This window comes from Polistes canadensis, unplaced genomic scaffold, assembly GCF_001313835.1.
Source record: "Polistes canadensis isolate GaletaPanama2010 unplaced genomic scaffold, ASM131383v1 scaffold_54, whole genome shotgun sequence".
In the NCBI taxonomy this organism is placed as follows: Eukaryota; Metazoa; Arthropoda; class Insecta; order Hymenoptera; family Vespidae; genus Polistes; species Polistes canadensis.
In genome coordinates, this window is record NW_014569601.1 from 289,649 (window position 1) to 309,495 (window position 19,847).

Consider the following 19,847-nt stretch of genomic DNA (forward strand, 5'->3'; position numbering starts at 1 on the left):
AGAAATTCCCACAAACTGAGCATTCGTCTTACTTATAGCATTTATTTTTCGATTTTTATATTCTCGAAATATTTTTATTTCCTCCTCCTCCTCCTCCTCCTCCTTCTTCTTCTTCTTTCTTCGTTTTTCTTGTTTATTACTTTTTTTTTATTTTCTTCTAAAAAATCGTCACACGAATACTTACCCGTATAACGATAATTAAAATATCCTCTCAAATGACACGAAGGAGAAACCTTATCTAAAAATAGAATCCAATTAAAATGGTCCACACAAATACACACGCACATATATATGTATATATATATATATATAAATATATGTGTTTGTGTGCTTGTAACACTCGCCTTGTAAAATATTTTAATTAGCCGCGTTTAAAGCATTAAAATCCGTAGAATCCCAATCGTAAATCCTAGGACGAGCTTTCAATACGATGACATTCATTGGTCAAGTAAGAAGAAGAAGAGAAAGATATGTCTAACGGAAGAATTTAGTTCGATTTATCAAAGTTACGACGGGATATGTTAGTTGAGTTTCAAATAAACATTGACCAACCAACGGACTAACCAAACCAACAGAAAAACCTTTGTTATTAGCATCGAATAGTTCAGGAATTCTTTTTAATACGACCACTGTGTACATAAAAAGGAAGGAAGAAAGAGACCTTAAGAAAAATAAAAATAAACCAAAACAGATAAAATATTAAAATAGAGAGGGGTAAGAGAGTGAGAGAGAGAGAGAGAGAGAGAGAGAGAGAGAAAAATAATAAAATAAAATAAAATAAAAAGGAAAGACAAGATGTTAGAATTTTGAAGAAAAACGTAGAGAAAATAACGTCGAATCAGTAGCGAGGAAGGGGTGGGAGGAGATCGAGACGGAAGAGGGATTAAAAAAAAAAAAAAGAAAAGAAAAGAAAACGGGGTGGATTCGTTGGAAATTTTATAACGTATAAAATTTTAAGCGCCTTATAAAACCCAGCAAGTGTGTAGTAGCACTTCGTAATATGGTCTGTATATCCGTTACCAGAGCTTCCCAATCGTGTACATAAAATCTCACCCTTCTTCTATCTTCTTTTTCATTTTTCTTTTTTTTTCCCTCCTCCTCCTTACATGTACGTATATTCTTCTCCTTTCATTCAACCCTTTCGAATTCCCTTTCCCTTATTATCCGGTTATACAATACACGAACAGTAGGTTGTTATTTCTAACTTGTTAGGTGTGATATATTTATGACATTTTTAAATTACTTAATGTTTTTTTTTCTTACGTTCGTAATAATCTCGTTAATCTATTACATATTTTCCGTTGATTTTATTTTTATCTTTTAATTCTTTCTATTTTTTCCCTCTCACACCATACGTTGCATTATTTACGATCGATCGATCGATAAGTCAATAATTCGGATGGGAATAAAAATGTCATATATTTTTCATATGTAACTTGATAAATCTTGTATTTTCATTATTATTATTAATATTAATATTAATATTAATATTATTATTATTATTATTATTATTATTATTAGGTGTTATTGCTATTGGTATATTACTATCAACTTTATGTTTCCTTTATTTTCCTCCCGCCCCCCCCTCCTTCCCTATAAGATTTCTCTCTTTTGCTTTTTTCCTTTTTCTCATTTTATCTTTATTGTACAAAGTATGTGGTAATGGCAAAACATTGTTCTAACAGGCTCATTAGGTATTTATAGCGAACGTTACACTCCATGGGACACGCGGTGCGTGGATCTCTCATGCTCGTAACGTGCTATAAATAATCGCTTAGTTTGCATACCGAATCATTTGATTTCAGATTGCAGTATGCGTTGAAAGGTATTGTGGTGGGTGGGGGAGGGGTAGGGTGGGGTAACGAAATATTCTTACGACTCCCTCTCTTCTCCTCTTTCTCTATTAAGCTACTTTGCTTACGCAAGTTACGTATTTCGATACAGTTCTGCTTATTAAAATAATAATACTAGGATATTAGATAATCCAAAGTAACGTAGTAGTATGTAGATCGATAAGGCGTGGAATGTGTATTACGATCGATATATAATAATATGAATGATCTGATACGAGACGAAGGTTTTGTATAAGATGATAAATCGTTCGTAGATCATTAACGTTTTATTCTTGTCAACGTTTGACGCGAATAGAAGAAGAAAAACAAAAAATCAACGCAACTATATTAATTCATTTAGAAGTAATAATTTATCGTTCCACGAACTGTGTGTACGTGTTTCTAACATTTAGTTGTTGTTGTTGTTGTTGTTATTGTTATAACAATAATAATAAATAAAATATAACCGGATAAATCGTGTCACCAAAAAAGAAAAATATAATAATAATAATAATGATGATGATGATGATGATTAAATTAATTTATACTTGGAAATATGATATTTCTCTAAAAATAACTACAATTAGGATGAAATTTCTGTAAGTGATTAGGATTTTTAGTTATCTTTTTGAAAAAAAATTCCATAAAAATTGGAAACAGAAACGGATGTTGGGTTTGCATATCGGTCCTAAACAAATAAGACAAGTTATCCTTATTTAATCGTGATACTACGCCACGATCTTCGTTTAACGAAGGACAAATATCGTTGGAGATAAATAAAGAAAAAAAAGAAAGAAGAAGAAGAAGAAAAAAAAACCAAAGAAATATCGCGAAGAAGAAAACGAATAAATATGTTGCGTTAGATGACATTGAGAGCTAATAATTGAAATTTAATTACACTCGTAGATTATAGTTTTCCTCTTAGGATTTTATCCTCTTTATTGAGTAATCAATACTCGGTGTTTATTAATCACGTGTCCATCTGTCTGTCCGTCCGTCCGTCCATCTGTCTGTGCTGCGTGCGTGCGTATATGTGTGTTTGTGTAAGCGCATATACGAGCGTGCAAAGGATCGAGGAGAGTGAATTGAAAAAAAAAAAGAAAAAAAGAGTCGAACAAAAAAAATAATAAGATAAAAAAAATGATCGTCAGTCGATCTTCGTTCGATCCTCCGTCATTCGTCGCCAGATCGATCTCTCTTCTTTCTTATCTCGAATTAAGATCGACGAGTTCCACTCCGAGAACCGATATAATTAATTACCCAAAAAGATGAGGAGCGAAGGTGTACCCCCTGCCGAAAGGAGTCAGCATATTCTCGACATAATTCCACGAATGAAACTCCACCGTTACGAACCCCTCCCCCCCCCACTCATTCCCACCCCATATTTTCGTTCGTTGGTTCGTTCGTTCTTTCATCTATCTATCTATCTATCTCTCTCTTTCTTTCTTTCTTTCTTACATTAGTTCAAGCGTGAGTATTAATTTTCGTCCCTTGTCATTCGTTGTCGCGTCGTTAAGCTTATCTTGTATGGATTATACATAATATGTATGTATATATTTATTCTTGTATTGATTATACATACACAATGTATTATATTCTATACAATTTTCGAATGTATTTCGATACTTTTCATTCCTGTCAATGTGTGTGTGTGTAATCTAAATGAAATATCATTTATTTCGTTACAATTTTATCTATCTTTTTATTTGAAATTTTTCTTTTTTTTTCTTTGTGAGATAGAAATTGCATGGAACACTAAAGCTTTTAATATAGAATTTTATTAATAATAAATAGAAAATAATATTATTTGTATTGTATAAAATTATCAGTTTCTCCAGTTTCCTTAACAAAAAAAAAGAAATATTAATTAAAAGAAAAATACTTCATTACTCTCGTAAGAGAGTATTGAAAACAAAATTACTTTTCACGCGTGTTTCGTTTATATTAATTACATACTAATAAGAAAGAAATAAGTAAAAAGAAAAAAGTAATTTAGAAAAATAAATGACGAGTAATAAATTATATTTTATCAATAACATTCTTTTTATATATATATAGAAACGAGAACAATAATCTTTTGATTCGATGTAAATGAAAGGAAAGCAAAAAAAAAACAAAGAAAAGTAACGATAGGCAAAAGGAACAAGGAAAATTTACAAAACAAAATAAAAAGAAAAAGTTACAATAGACCAGGAATTCCGACAAAATCTAAATCTGGATTCATCGTGTGCGAGTGCAATCCTATCGCACCTGCGATGCAGTCCCCTCCACCTTTTCCGTTTTTTTTTTCTTTCATAGATGCCATAGCTATTGTGTCCGAATACCTGTATACTTTCGTCATAATTTCAGGATAAAATCTTATGTCTTATGGTTTTCTCATCTCTCGTTCTATTTATTATTCTTTTTCATTATTTATACATTTTCTACAATGAAGGAATTCATTTACGTTTAATGCATGATAATGCATGAAACAATTTCCCACGTTATTCACGTGAAAGGTATTCAAAATACGAAGAAAAGAGTGAAATGTTAAGTACATTTTTGTTTATTATTATATTCAACAACATTTTGCATTGACACTCAGTTTTATTGTATATATATATATTATATAGATTTGTATTTTTTTTTATTTAACTTATTAAATGTGCGTACTATTTTGTTCCTTTTTTTAATATTTTCGTTTTCACTTTTCTTTTGTCGATTCAGAAGATTCAGATGCAACGTCGAAAATAACCCTGCGAAAAAGAAGTTTCCTTTTGTTTGGAGAAGTCAAATCGTTCGGGGCTATAGTGAAAAGTAAAAAGAGTGACAGTCACCTGGCATTGGTGGCAGGATAAAAGAAACGTGCTTTGTTTACACACCTGGGGTGTAATACGTGAACGGTCCATATACGAACGACGAACAGTAGCCATGCGTGGTTAGCACGAGCCCAGAACTCAATCTATTCTTTATTCTCATTTCCTTTTTTTTTTTTTCTATCGGAAATGTCTTTCGTCTACCTGAACTTTGACTTTAAAGAAAATTTCAGATTTTCTTATGGAATATTAAAAATCGAAAAATTAAAAAACAAATAATAGAAAATGATAGAAACGCGAAATAATGATCTATAAATTCTATCGCGTTAGAAAATATATATAATTTTTTCTTTTTATTAATAGAAGAAAATACAATGAATTCTCAGCCGAGAATTATAAGTAATTTTTGCTGATGTGAATACATTGACACGAGCTCTTACAAATAATGTTACAAAGATAAGCGTAAGAATAGTAGTAAGATTTATAAATTCTATCGCGTTAGAAAATATATATAATTTTTTCTTTTTATTAATAGAAGAAAATACAATGAATTCTCAGCCGAGAATTATAAGTAATTTTTGCTGATGTGAATACATTGACACGAGCTCTTACAAATAATGTTACAAAGATAAGCGTAAACGTACATATATACCTATTATGTTCTATCCTTATTACCTCCTAGGTAGTAAGGATAGAAACTTTTTTAATCTAAATTAAAGTTTTCCAACAAATGATTTGCTAAATGATTTTTGTAACGTATACATATTAAAAATATGAAAACAAATGAAAATTAAAAAAAAAATATCATACAAAAATAAGAGAATAAAAAAGGTATTATCGACAAAGATCGAAATGATCTATAGATCTTAAAATTAGTGATAGATGTTGATCCTATTGCGAACGACATCTATCGTATGGTCGTGCAATAGCTCGAGGGAATTGGATCTAAACGAGCCGCGGCCAGAGACACGACCTAATCACTACGAGGATATTAGCTAATCTCGACCAATTAGACGTAATGGTTGGATTAAGACGGGTCGCACGCATACTAAAATTGAATATTATATAATCCGTGGACACGGACCGAGCATGTCACGTTTCCCACGTACGTAAGTATATAAGTAGAAGTATACTTACGTATCGCGAGCTTGCCGATCGTTAGATGGTCGGCTGCTTCTACCTACAACCATCGGACTCTTTGCCTGCGTTACGACGCATACACACACACACACACACAAAAGTATATAAAACTAAGTATGCGTGTAAGTACTTAGTACATATATGTATATATATATGTACCCATTGCTGTTTTAGATCCGTGTGGGAGAGAGAGAGAGAGAGAGAGACACTCTCGAAGAAACACTAACGATCCTCACAGAATAATTTTCTAAGACGTTAGATTGCGCGCACGGAAAACTTTGTTAGAAAGTCCAACACCGAAGAAGTTTGCTTGTTTATACAGAATATCCGTAATAAACCGATTTGTCCCTAAGTGGCATCGTTATTAATTTCTAATCTAACCTAATCAGGAAATGCAAGTTAAATAAATTAACTGACTATATTTGTAATGTTAATTAATCTTCTTTTGTGTTTTTTTTTTTTTCTTCAAGATATTCTATACAAATTCTTCGTGAATATTATTGATTAAATTAAAATTAACATAAACAAACAACACACATACACACACAAATATACATGTATATACAAGTAAACACTTATCGTTATCCTTCATAATGGAAACATAAATTATTCGTAATTAATGTTAATATGATTGGAATAGTATATTCTTTGTAAATATATACACATATAAGATATCGAACGTTGGGAACTTAGAAATACTCGTAAAATGAAAATAAAAAAGTCATCTCTTATGTCAGTAAAATATTACTACCGGGAGACAAGTAGATAATTCAACATCATTAGAAAGATAAATCAAAGAGACACAAATGTAAGAGTAAGATAGTAAAATACTTTGAACATTTTCACATCACGTCTCTTCTTTGTTCTTCTCGTCATCGTAATAATCCTCAATATGTGCATAATAGAATAGCTAGCTAGCTAGCTAGCTAGCTTTGCCGTGACTATGGTAATTAAAAAGACATAAATGGTTAGGCGTTGATCCGATGACAAGCAAGAAAATGAAGCTACAGCAGCATCATCGCGATAGAGTTAATTACAGTTTAGAAAAAAAGATCAGTTTAAACGTAACGATTCAAAAGATTAATCAGGCGTACACGTACGTAATAGCAGAGAGCTTGTCATAGTGAGAACACGTATGGGTGCATGCACGGATATTATTGGAAAACGAAAAACTTCCCCGGAGGTGAGTTTAAAAGAAGAACAAAGTTAAATCGACATGGTTTTACGGCAATGAACGAAACGCAGCAAACACACGTGCAAGCGTGTGTCTGTCTGCCGGTCAGTCAGTCTATCTGTGTCGTCATCTAAGTTTCTCAGAATTATATTACGCATTTTTTCTTATTTTTATTTTATTCTTTTTTACATCCTTTTTAATAACACAAGGGACGAACTTTCTTTTTTCTTGTTCTTCCTCGGGTGGTGGTGGGGTGTGGTAGGCGATAGGGGGAGGAGGAGGGGGTTCTTTCTACATTTTTCTTCTGCTTCTTTCTTTCTTCATTTTTTTTTTTTTTTATTTTATTATCATCAAATAACACGATATAGGTATAGGTATGGTTATATTATACCTGCCTATCGATACGGCTCTTCTGACTGTTGAAGGCGATGATTATACGTTTCGACCTTAAATAGAAGATAAAGGGCGAGGCACGAAGAAAACGAAGAAGAAGAAGAAGAAGAAGAGAAAGCATTTTTTTTTCTTCCCTCTTTTTTTTCCCCTCTTTTCGAAGACATCTGTGTTTATCGTCGGGACGGCTCGAAAAAAGGAAACGCACCGGTTCGTTCATCGTATATGAGAAAGAAAGAAAGAAAGAAAGAGAGTAAGAGAGAGAGAGTGAGAGAGGACTACGTTTATTATCTTACCATTCGACCGGTCCCAACGACGACGCCGGAGATAACGATAATCTCGTGGACGTGCGAGTTCCTAGTTCCCTTCCGATTTTATTACGCGACGAAGATAACACGACCCGATCCTGCTACGAACGATCAATGGGACAAGAAGCGTGTGTGTGTGACAAATATTTAACAAAATAACTTTAATTTATATTAACAAATAAATAAATATAAGGCAGCATATGTAGTCGTTCTTGTTGTAATTTTCTTTTTTTTTTTTGTTAGATGTCTTACAAAAAATCACACGTTCAAAAATGCCTCTTTACGCGTCCCATAAATATTATCTTAAAACTCTATTAATAATTTTGTATCCTCTTATATGTTAGATTCTATCCTCGTATCTATAAAGATTGTGAACGTTAATTTGATTATTTATTATCGATGTAAAAACTTTGATATAGGTGTCTTCTTTATTAATTTTCTAAATATTTCAATACTTTGAGATTAAAATATTAATCATAAAACATATGTTACTATGAATTAAATGAATGAGATAGAGAGAGAGAGAGAGAGAGAGAAAAAAAAAAAATTATATAGTTGGTTATACTAAAGATGCATACAATTTTCATATAAATTACTAATATTATTCATATTTATATTTATTAATTTCTTATAATTAAAAATCAATATATTATTTAACTAACCAAGACAATTATAATTACCACCGAAAAAAAAAGAAACATAATACACTAATTAATTAAACAATATCCCCAAAATACAATTAACAATTTCAATCGCGTACCTATTTCATCTAATCTAATAATAATACATCCATCAAAGTTTCCCATTCGTAAGAAAAATACGTGGAAAACATTAGGCACAAAGTTGGTGGTATCTTGGTTAAAGGTAGAATTTTGGAATACGATGGGATAAAAGAAGTAGAAGAGATATCCGAAAGTAGGGATGAGGACGTGGGACGATGGTTGAGAAGGGGGATAGCAGGGGTGTGGGGTTGGGAGGGGAGGAGCACCATCTCGTCCGGTTTGTCGGCGGTTGGACGACAAGCGTTCCCCAAACACAGAGGGACAAGGCCAACCCCCGGGGGTGGTAGGCAACAAGTGACCACAAGGCAGGACGCACACGGACAACAGAGTGCCGCGGGCCTCAAGCTTTTCTCTCTCTCTTTCTCATTTTCTTTTTCTATATATTTTTCTGTCTTTTTCCCTCTTATTTTCCGCGTGGTCGTCGACCAGCAGCAGGCAAGCAGGCAGGCACCCGGTTGTTCGTTCGGTTCGTCGAAGACGATCGATATATCGATCGTCTTCGACGGGAAACGGCACGTCGAACATACGTCGTCGTAGTTCGGAAACGCGTGTTCGTTTTCCTTTTCTGTGGTATGAAGGTAAAACGAGAGAAAGAGAAAGTTGGGGAAGGAAGGAAGGAGGGAGGGTGGGAGGATAGAAGGGTGGGAGGGAGGGAGGGATTTGATCGGTGTCTTACGTGGGTTGCGGTAGGCCACGGACGTCCGTTCGTTCATTCGTCTTTCGTGCCCTTCGAAGGTCTAGCGATAGAGAGAGTGTGTGCTGAATCCGTTCTACTTCGAAGGGCAAAGAACTCACTTTTTAACTCCTATAAGAAAGAGAGAGAAAGAGAGAGAGAGAGACAGAAGAAGAAGAATGAAAAAGAAATAGAGCGTGTTTTTCTTTTCCCTTTTTTTTTTTTTTAAAGATGATAACGTTCTCTTTAAATTTTTCCTATCGTCGTCGTACATTCTTATAGGATTTACGTTTGTCCCTCTGGTAATTTTTTCTTATCGTCAATAAACTGTAATCTTCGATAAAGGTATATCATTTTTTTTTTTTTTTTTTTTTTAAATAATCAAATAAAGACAGATATATTCTATCTTGGTAATATACATCCTATCGTATTAAAAATATACTTGCTTAAACAACGCTATACTAACTAACTGCCAACGTACAAATCTAAACTCATCTCCAATTAAATTATATGGAAAATATTATAAATATGACAACGGTCTTTCGAAAATAATCTTACAAAACTCATATACTTTTTAAAATCTTACTTTTTAAAACCAATATTGGTAAAAATAGGAATGCGAGAAAAAACATTGTAACCTCCCCCTCTCTCTCTTCCTCTCTCTCTTTCTCTGTTGATGCCGTAGGAGTTAGCGGTTAAAGGGAAAACACCCCGGCGGATTTCTTTCGTGTTTTACACGACGGTGGCTCGACGTGGCAATGTTTTAACGTATTGATCCGTTGGGGGTTTAGCCGAGTCGAGGGTGGTAAGAGTGGCGTCGTAGAAGGATGAAGAGGGTTGGAAGAGGGAGGAGGAGGTGGAGGATGAGGAGGTCGGGGGGCAGGAGAAGGAGGATGGTCGCTGCGGGAAAGAAGCGGGCGGTCAGTCGGGGCAAAAGGGGTGACGGGGGGGGGAAGAGAGTGGTAGAGGTTGTGCGAGGGTTGTTGGTTGGAAGAGGGTAAAAACTGGACGGCGGCACTTACTCGCTCATAATCACCCCACGAGCTGCTTCGAGCCGTTTCCACCCTCTCTCTATCTTTCTCACACACACATATATATACACACACACACACACACAAGCTCACATTTTCCTTCTTCGAACCGTCTCGAAGTCCAGTCTCAACTTATACGTACGTATGTATAATATGTATATACATATGTGTGTGTGTGTGCTACGTAATGTGTGCACGAGGTTAAGTGCACGCACAGACGTAACCACCACAACAATACGCTAGCCTTTTTCCCTTATTTTTTTTTTTTCTTTTCTTTTTCTTTTTCTTTACTTCGAGATCTCTTCTCTTCCTTTTCTTTAGAGCTGCTACTACTACTACTACTATTCACGTGTTCTTGGTTCCAGTAACTCGTTGGGCACCTGTTTTCCGCGAGCTCATCGTTTCCAAAATCGTTGCACCTTTTTTTTCTATTCTATTGCTCTCTATTTCGTTGGATATTTTAGACGCAAAAAAAAGGCGAATTAGAATTGCGATAGTAAGAAAATTTTATTAGAGCAGGGTTTGGGTAACGGGAATTTTCGCACGATAAAATTGTCATTTGTCGTTAATTAAATTAATAATCTTCGATATTCAGTCGAATGAGAGATTCGTTTGATTTTGTTTCTCATGAAAGTGATCAATCGGATATATAATATTCTTAGGAGTATCATCGTGAGATTACAATTGATTGAATGATAGTAAAGATTAATAATGGAGAAAAGAAGAGGAAGAATATCGAAAGGTCGACGTGGCGGAGACGACGCGAATCGATAAGTACTTACTTACCAGCTAGCAAAGTAACGCGGTAACCCTCTAAAGCCGAGCCGCCACCACCACCTCTCGACCACCACCCTTTTTACCTATGCACACCCTTTAAATAATTGCGGCTCGTTCGCGCAAATTATCCCCGGGGCTTTCCGCGTCGGGTAAAGTAAAATATAATAATACGGTTAGATCTTGTAGTATACGCGTAACATACTACGTGCGTTAGTGTATGTAATGTGAGTCTCTTTCTCTCTTAATATTCTCTTCATCTATACAATCATATATATATATGTGTATATCTGTCCTGTTTATGTGTATGTCTCTATGTATGGAATTCTTATATACATGTGTTTCATTACCTCTCCCGTGAATATATTTTCATAGATATATACATGTTTGTGTACCGTATATGCATATACGGTTGATTAGTATTTAAATTTATGTGTCTGTGCTTGAACATCACCGAACACTAACACGAATATATAAAATACCTTTTCGAGAACTCGTCGTCGTCGTCGTCGTTGTCGTTGTCTGTCGATACTTTCAACGTTTACACGTAACGCAAAGTGTGAACACCCGTTTACACGAGCGGGGCTCATCGTAAAATTCAAGAGCGAAATAATGAGCGTGTGTTTGCTTATCGCCTACGTCGAAGAGAAGAGAAAAGAGGAGAGGAAAAGAAAAAAAAAAAGAAAAAAAAGAAGAAAAAAGGAAAAGATAGAAGTGAGATCTTCGAGTCGTAATCATCGATCTTATCCAATCTATACCTCGTAATTCTAACGTATTTTCTTTTTTCATTTTATTTTAGACGGAGTTTCCGGTTCTATGCTGGCGAACCTATTTGGTGAGTGATTCATAGGTAAACTAAACACTTTCTCCATCCTTATTGACAATAATCTTTGATAAGTATGAACTTTACTTTTCGATTAAGCTCGTGTGTTCAGTTTTATTTATTCTTTTAAAATACATTTTTTTACCTACAGGTATTAGAAATTTAGTCTTAGATAACTTAATCTTATATTAAACCGATTGTGAAAGTAATTTTGAACTAAATTTTCTAATGCGTATAATAATACATCGAGGACATCTTACAAAGAAATTATTTCAACATTTTTCTGTTATATTTACAGATACGGGAATGAGATAATGTATAATAAAAAGAAATAGAAAACTATTCAAAATTAAATACGATAATTCTCCATATAAGATAATGAACAGAAAGAAACAAAATAGAAATTAGAGAGATATCTCACATCAGTAATAAAATTAACAAAAGAAACGAGATCATAATTTCAATAAGCTGTGTTACCATAATAATCGTATCCTTAATTTATTGTATCACCATGGGCGTATTATTCGAAAAAAATCAACACATAAGACGTATCTTCTTATCACATCTTTTTATTTAATTTCTTCCTTTGTTACTCCATTGTAATTCTCACATAAAAAGAAAATGATAACATTTTTATATACCCAATCTTAAAAAAAAAACACACAATCGTGAAAAAAAGTAACGAATCGTGTTAATTAAAATATACAAGTGAAAAGAAATATTGAAAAATTGTGATATACCACAATTATATGCGTATCCACCTTTTAAAATGAATATTCATTCGAGTAGCGAAAGCAAAAAAAAAAAAAACAAAAAATTAACTTAAGAATAAGTAACGAGTCGCGTTAATTAAAAAATACGCGCGTATTATTCGTTAAAAAAGAACAATCAATAAATTGTCATATCTGTCGTGTTACATATTTTAAATCAACATCCCTCCTTTGTTACTCCAATATAGTAATTCGCATGAAAACAAAAATTTATGCGTCCACGTGTACAAAAAAAAAAAAGAAAAAGGACAATCCCCGGATTATTCATGTACCCGATCTAACGAACCTTGTTAATTAAAAAATACGATCCGAGGCGCGGTAAAAGATCGTGCAGTTTGAAAAGGTCGATTTTCAATGTAAAGGTGCACAAGGGCGTAGAAGAAGAAAAAGAAACAGATCGGAGGATGATCTATAAAAACGGATAAAAGTATAAAACATAGAGTAAATTCAGCTTGTTCTTCTCATACTTAGTTTCCTCTTTCTCCCTTTCCCGCCTAAGCCCTTAGCCCTTCCCACCCCCCTCACCCCCTGCCCATACCTGTTCTTCTCATCCTTAGTTTCCTCTATCTTTCTCCCTTTCCCCCCTAAGCCCTTAGCTCCTAGCCCCCCCCCACCCCCCATCACCCCCTGCCCATACCTGTCTCTTTCTCTCTTTCTTGGTGTAAACGCAGTCGTGTAACACACCCGAGGTGGTCGTTGGGTACGCGCGTGCGATTACTTACTCTCCGCCGGCGAATTAACGACGAATCACCGATGGGAAAACCGGTTGCCCGGACGCGAACAGAACGGAACGGAACGGCACGGCACGCAGCCTAACGACTTCTCTCCTCCGAGCTTCAACGGGCATTCCAACGGCACGAGTTTGCCCCGCGACGCGAATTAATGGAAACACGCCGCGGCATGCCGGTACGCGCTGATAAAGCGGAACGTACGCCGAACCGAACCAACCAACCAACAAACCTATACGCGAACTTACATTAACATATATAGATGTGGGTGCCTGTTCCGTGCATACGAATGCAACGTAAACGTTAACGTTAACGCAACGACCCTCTTCTTCTTCTTTTTTTGTTTGTATTCCTCTTCTTCTTCTTCTTCTTCTTCTTCTTCTTCTTCTTCCGATCCGCCTCGTCGCGCTTCGAATTAAACGATTCCGTGTTCGCGCGCCCGCTTATGCTCTCTCTTCTCTCTGGAAAATATTTGAGAAACCCGTTGAGATCTATCGTCTTCCGGAGGCATTCGTTTTTCCCCCGTTCTTTATTTTTTTTTTCTCTTCCCCTCTTTACGTTGAAAGATCTCCTGCGGGTATCCCTGTCTCTCTCTTTCTCTTTCTCTTTCTCTTTCTATTTCTCTCTTTATTTTATTCATTTTCTTTTTGTTTTCCTTTACTTAGGTTGCGTTGCGTTCCGCGAACATGTTATATCGAGAATTTTGTTTTAATCATTAAGGTATAACGAGTATTCTCTCATTTTAATTGATCATCTATTTGTCCTAACTTTGTGTGTTTCTTTTTTTTTTTATCTTTTTCGATGTTCAGAAGATTATTTGTAAGTGTCTTACACGTTTAATATTAAATAAATAATTGTAATTTGAATATATGATTTATAATATTATCAAATTGATGAAATCGTTATAAATTTGTTCGGTTTTTGTATCATTTTTCATCGAGTCGTATATAAATTTCTGTCACGTTTATTAAGCTATATATTTATGCACGTGTATATATATATGTATATACTTAATGATAAAGTCTCGAGAGGAAAAAGAAGATGGGACGATATGCTTCGGCGAGTTCACGTTCGTCCTTTTTTTATTCTTTTCATCAAGGTTTCCTCTTTGACTCGGGTCAATGGCACGGATCCGATTCAAAAAAAAAATATTGCAAAATGAAAGATCTTCCTGTTATCCGGCGATAAAATAATTCCCTCTTATTCCCCCAAAAATAAAACAAAACAAATGCAAATGTAAATCTAGTGTCCGGTAAATTTGTACGGATTTATTTATTGAATATTTTTTGATGAAAAAATATACAAATAATTATGAAGTAAAATTGGTCCGTACTTTTAAAGCATCCAGCAACGGGGTTAAAGAAAAGAACGAAGTCAAACGCGTCGACAATCTCGATAACGATCACTCGATGGCTTTCAGTCACGCATAGGTAGATTCACCTCCTCGTGCAGTGGTTAGTATGATTGTGGGTGTGCTGTACAGTGCATCCCACGCTTTTGATTTAAGAACAACATCCGCGGATTTGTATCGTTACGCGGTGTAATCGCAGTCGAAAGGCTAAAATAATCAGGAGGCACCGTAAGAAGCACGAGATTCGTAATTGAATTACAACAAGCAAATCACGTTATTTCGAATTCCCCGGTGGTGTATCTAACGAGTCGACGGAACGACATTCCGATGGTGCACGAGTTTGTCTTGCAAGGCGAATTAATGGAAATGTTCCGGCTCAAGAAGCCCCGACCGACACATATAAACACCAGAAACAGGTATCTTTCTATTGGCATTTCTAAATTCGCGAGTTCTCACCTTCTTATCCGCAGATAAGTATTTTATAAGATCAATGATTTACTATTACCAATATAGTTCCGGGAAAATACATGAAACAAATTTCTGATCGTCAAATTGCTTATACGAGAAAGCCTAAGATATCATTTGTATAATTTTAAACGAACATTTTTTTATTCCTCGTTATATTATATGTATTTCATTTGAATGTATGCGTTGGTAATTATAAAAGTTGACTAAGATTAATCGTTGTGAGAATGTTTTATTATAATTATTAATTAATGATTAGTCAATTATAAGTTTAAATTGTATTATTACGTGGATGGGTTGAAAAGTTGTGAGCTTCACTCTAGTGTTTCTTTTTTTGTAATAGAAAATAAATTGTTTCTACGTTAGTAGATTCGATACTTATCAATTGATCCACATGTATTAATCGTAAATTAATTGTTTCCATTTTATTTTACTTACAATTAGGCCACTTTCACAAGTACGAGCGTATATGTATATATATTCGTTCTATTTGTTTCTAAAAAAGAAAATACAAGAAACAAGACAAATATACATTAGAAAAGGTATCTCGTTTACGCGTGCGTGTTACTCTATCGAGGAACAGTTAGTAACTAAACAAATGTTGTTCGCATAAATCGTTGACCGAGGATGTGACCTCTGAGTTTCTATCCTCGCAAGTTCATCTTATGTTACCGATCATACATACAAACGTAGTTAGTTTCACTCGGATCTTGACGCAGAAAGGATCAATGTTCAACGAAGCTTTTGGTAACGTTTATATTCATAATTTTACGTTAAATCATTCATTAATATTCTTCATATCATATATTTACCGTTAGATTATTGAATAAATTCATAATAATAAATTAAGTCATTATACAATTAACGTATTTACGTAATATAACATATTTCCAAATGAATAATAAATAAAACGTATATCTCACACATAGATTACAAACACATATATAATTTAAAATACGTAATAATTTTAGAAAAAAAATGTTGTCCCCATTTTATATTCTCTCATACGTTAGATTTTGTCCGTTAATTTAATCTATGATACAAAAGAAAGAAATGATACTATTTATTTTTGTTAGCTTTCGTTTGCCAGCAAAAGGGGGGTTCGAGGTTAAAAAAAGAAAAAAAAAAAAGGAAAAGCAATGGAAAAAAAATAGAAGGAGATGGAAGATTTTCTACGAAGACGCGCGTAATCGCGACGTAGGAGCAAATTAGGCTGGCTTCAAGCTGCCTTTTACCGCCTAACGACTTCGCCGAGCATTCCAATGGCAACGAAAGCAAGAGAGAGAGAGAGAGAGAGAGACAGAGATAGATAGATAGATAGATAGAAAGAAAGAGAGTATACGAGAGAGTGAGAGAGAGGTTGCCTTGCAACGCGAATTAATGGAAACACGCCGCGACATGCCGTATGCGCTGATAAACCGGAACGTCCATTCCACGCACCTCCGCTTGAACACCACAATGCGTTCCACTCCTTTGCGTTTGGATTAAGCGATTTGCTTGCACACGCGCGCGCGCGTGCGCGCGTGCGCAACTGCACACGTGACGTAGCATTTTCGTAAAATCATAAGTCCTCCTCTTTTAACCAAACATTTATATATTTATTTATATATATGCAAACCTGTATTGTGCATACGTATATGCGTGCATGCATAGATATGTGTGTGTGTGTGTGTGTGTATGTGTGATGGTTGGAGAAAATATTCAATAGGTTAAATCGTTTTGACTTTAGGCCACTCGTTAGATTAAATTAGAAATGAAATTATTTGTATAAATTTTAAACTATATGTGTTCATGTATATGTGTCGTGTGTGTGTATTTTTGTGTGCGTTCTGTTGAGAAAAAGAGAAATAGAGAGAGAGAGAGAAAGAATATGTTGGACAGGTTAAATCGTTTTGACTTTAACCGTAATTCGTTAGATTAAATTAGAAATGAAATTAGCATAGATAGTAGCCATATAGGAAAGTTCTTTTTCTAATTAACTTAAGTAATAGCAAATTCGGTAATGTATATACTTACTTCGGTAGAGAATCGTTAGGTTAATCGAAATCAATCCAGCTTTTTCTATCATTCCTGATTTCTCTTATTCGAATAGCAGCAGGCTACAAGAGATCATTTGTATTTTTTGTTGTTGTTGTTGTTCTTTTCTTTCCTACTCGACAAGTAAAAGTTCGTAAGTATCGTAGATTTTATCGATGGCACCGAATAAGAGATAAGAGATAAGAGATAAGAAAAGAGAAAAGAAAGGTGAAGTTGAAGGAGAAGGGGAACGGGGAACGGGGTACGGGGAACGGGGGGGTTCTTTTCCGATCGGATTAAAAAAGTTCGTGGCAACGTTTGATAATCGCATTGATCAATGGTAAACCTAATAAGACGTTGTTTTAGCTAGCGAGAGTAGCAGGAGATTCCTTTAACAGATACTCTCGTTTCTTTTTCTTTGATATCGTTGACCTTTTCGCCACATTTTTATTTTATTTCTTTTTTTTTTCAAACTTTCAAAAGAAAAAGAAGAAGAAGAAGAAGAAGAAATCAGCAGAAAGAAAGAAAGAAAAAAAGAAAGACAGAGAGAGAGAGAGAGAGAGAAAGAGAGAAAGAAAGAAATAAATTAATGGACCATTTATCGTCTTATTGTCGTTGCAAATTAACCGCTTCGAATCACCTTGATTTACCGTGTCAGATTGATTCGGATAAAAAAGTCAATACAATTTTTTTATTATCTTCTCCTCCACACGCACCCCCCCCCCCTACCCCTGCCACCACATCCCATCTCTCTCCCTCTTTCGTTCTCTTTCTTTTTCTCTTATACACATGTAGTACACGCGAATAAAAATAATTTACACTATATATAAGTATGAAAGATAAAAGAGAGATAGAATAAATAAAAATGTATATATATATAGATGAAAACGTAAAGCAATGTTTTAAGTAAAAATCGTTAGAAGTTGTCGCTACTTATACGTATGATTTACCGCATCGTCGATTCACCGTCGCGAATTTGCGATTCTTGTATATTCCTCTAAAAGATATAAAAGAACTAAAGAAGAATATGGTACGCGAGGTTTGCTTTTTTGCGATCGTTTCTTCTTCCTAGTAGTCGTCCTCGTCGTCGTAAGGCAACTAGGAAAAACGATTCCATACAGCTTGTCCGCGCTCTCCTACTCGATTTTCCTCGGTGAAGCTTGATTTCTATAAAACGACAGATGCTTGCAAGTAAAAGAGTGACAAAGAGAGGGAATAAGCAAAGCAAAGCACCACTAACGACTTCTTCTATCTCTATCTCTCTCTCTCTTTTTCTCTACTTCTCTCTCTTTCTCGCTTTTCTCGCACGGAACCACTAATGGACATTCCGCGCGATGATTTTATTTCGCGATTTGGATTAATGGAAACACGCTGGCAACGCATTTTGCACCAAAGCGAACGTTCCTCCTGCTTCTTCTTCTTCTTTTTCTTCTTCTCCTTCTTATTTCTTCTCTTTCTTTCTTTCTTTCTTTCTTTATGTTCACCATCCACCCTCTTTCCCAACTACAAACGCAAACAACAGACACCATCACTAAGAACTCGAACTTGCCGTCCCTCGTCGCCCATGTAACTCTCCATTACGTCGAGCGACTCGCTTACGTTTACATCGGCCCTTTTTTTCTTTTTCCATTCCCTTGCATTTATGTGTATGTATGTGTATGTAACTAACGTCTACTACATATCGTTCGGTAAATGCTAACATTGATTTCTCGTATCGAAAATGTCCAGCTATTATTAGGATTACTTTAGATATATTAATACGTTCTATCTATATAATATTAATTGAAATAATTCTTATTAATTATTTTTCAATTTATGTTATGTGCGTACGCGTATAGAAAAATTTACACATGTATAGAAATTATTTCTTTTTAATAATTTTCTTAACAATACTTATCTCTATGATATTTATTTTATAACAAAATAAAATATATGACATAATTCGTCGAACATAATAATAATAATAATAATAATAATAATAATAATTAGAAATACGATGTATATAAAGTAAAACGTAAACTAGATGAGTGCGTTAGAGAGACTAACAGTGGAATTAGCAAAGAACAGGTAACATAACGAGCTTGGTAGCACGTGAAACGTCAACGTAGGGAACATATATACGTATTATACGTGTGTACATAAGGAACATACAGTCGCATATTTGCGACTATCGTTACCAACAACCAACGTGTATCGTAACGTTCGAATGAGTTAGAGAGAGATAGATAACTCGTTGTAATCCAGAGTCGCATATTGTTTCACCGACGGAAGTCACTCTTTTATTACGAGACACTTCCTGCTCTCTATAGGATAGCATACTAACGTAGTAGGTACCCACCATATACCTGTTTACACCGTGTACCGTGCCACGTGAACACGCGTACCTGTCTCTCTTTCTTTCTTTCTTCAACTCCAACTCTCCTTCCTTTTATTCTCTCGACGAGTAAACCTGCTCAGCTGCGACAGGAGCACACACCGACGGCCGCACGCAACCTCCTCCCGCGTGTTCTCTTTTTTCTCTCTCCCTTATTTTCTTCTTTTTTTTTATTTTTCTTCCTTCTCTTTCTTTTCCTCTTTCTCTCGGGTCGTCTTCTGTAATTAGGGGGACCACCGTTAATTTCTATAACAGAAAAAAGGCGAGGCGGAAACTCGAAACGTGCGTTGAGTCGAGGACGCGAGTTGGTTGGTTGGTTTGTTGGTTTGTTGTATTATGTACCTGTACCTCTTCGTGCGTGTATTTTTGTGCGTATGTGTGTGTGTGTGTGTGTGTGTGTGTGTGTATGTGTGATGGTTGG

At 35.0% G+C, this 19,847-nt stretch overlaps 1 protein-coding gene across 1 annotated transcript in view; it reads left to right on the forward strand.

The window, feature by feature from the left end:
- The window catches only part of LOC106785642 (zinc finger homeobox protein 3), a 337,287-nt gene that overhangs the window by 126,360 nt on the left and 191,080 nt on the right, over positions 1 to 19,847 (forward strand). The window contains exon 4 of the mRNA XM_014746274.1: positions 11,699 to 11,734. The gene's annotated coding sequence lies outside the window, so the exon portion shown is untranslated. The remainder of the gene's footprint in view (positions 1 to 11,698; positions 11,735 to 19,847) is intronic.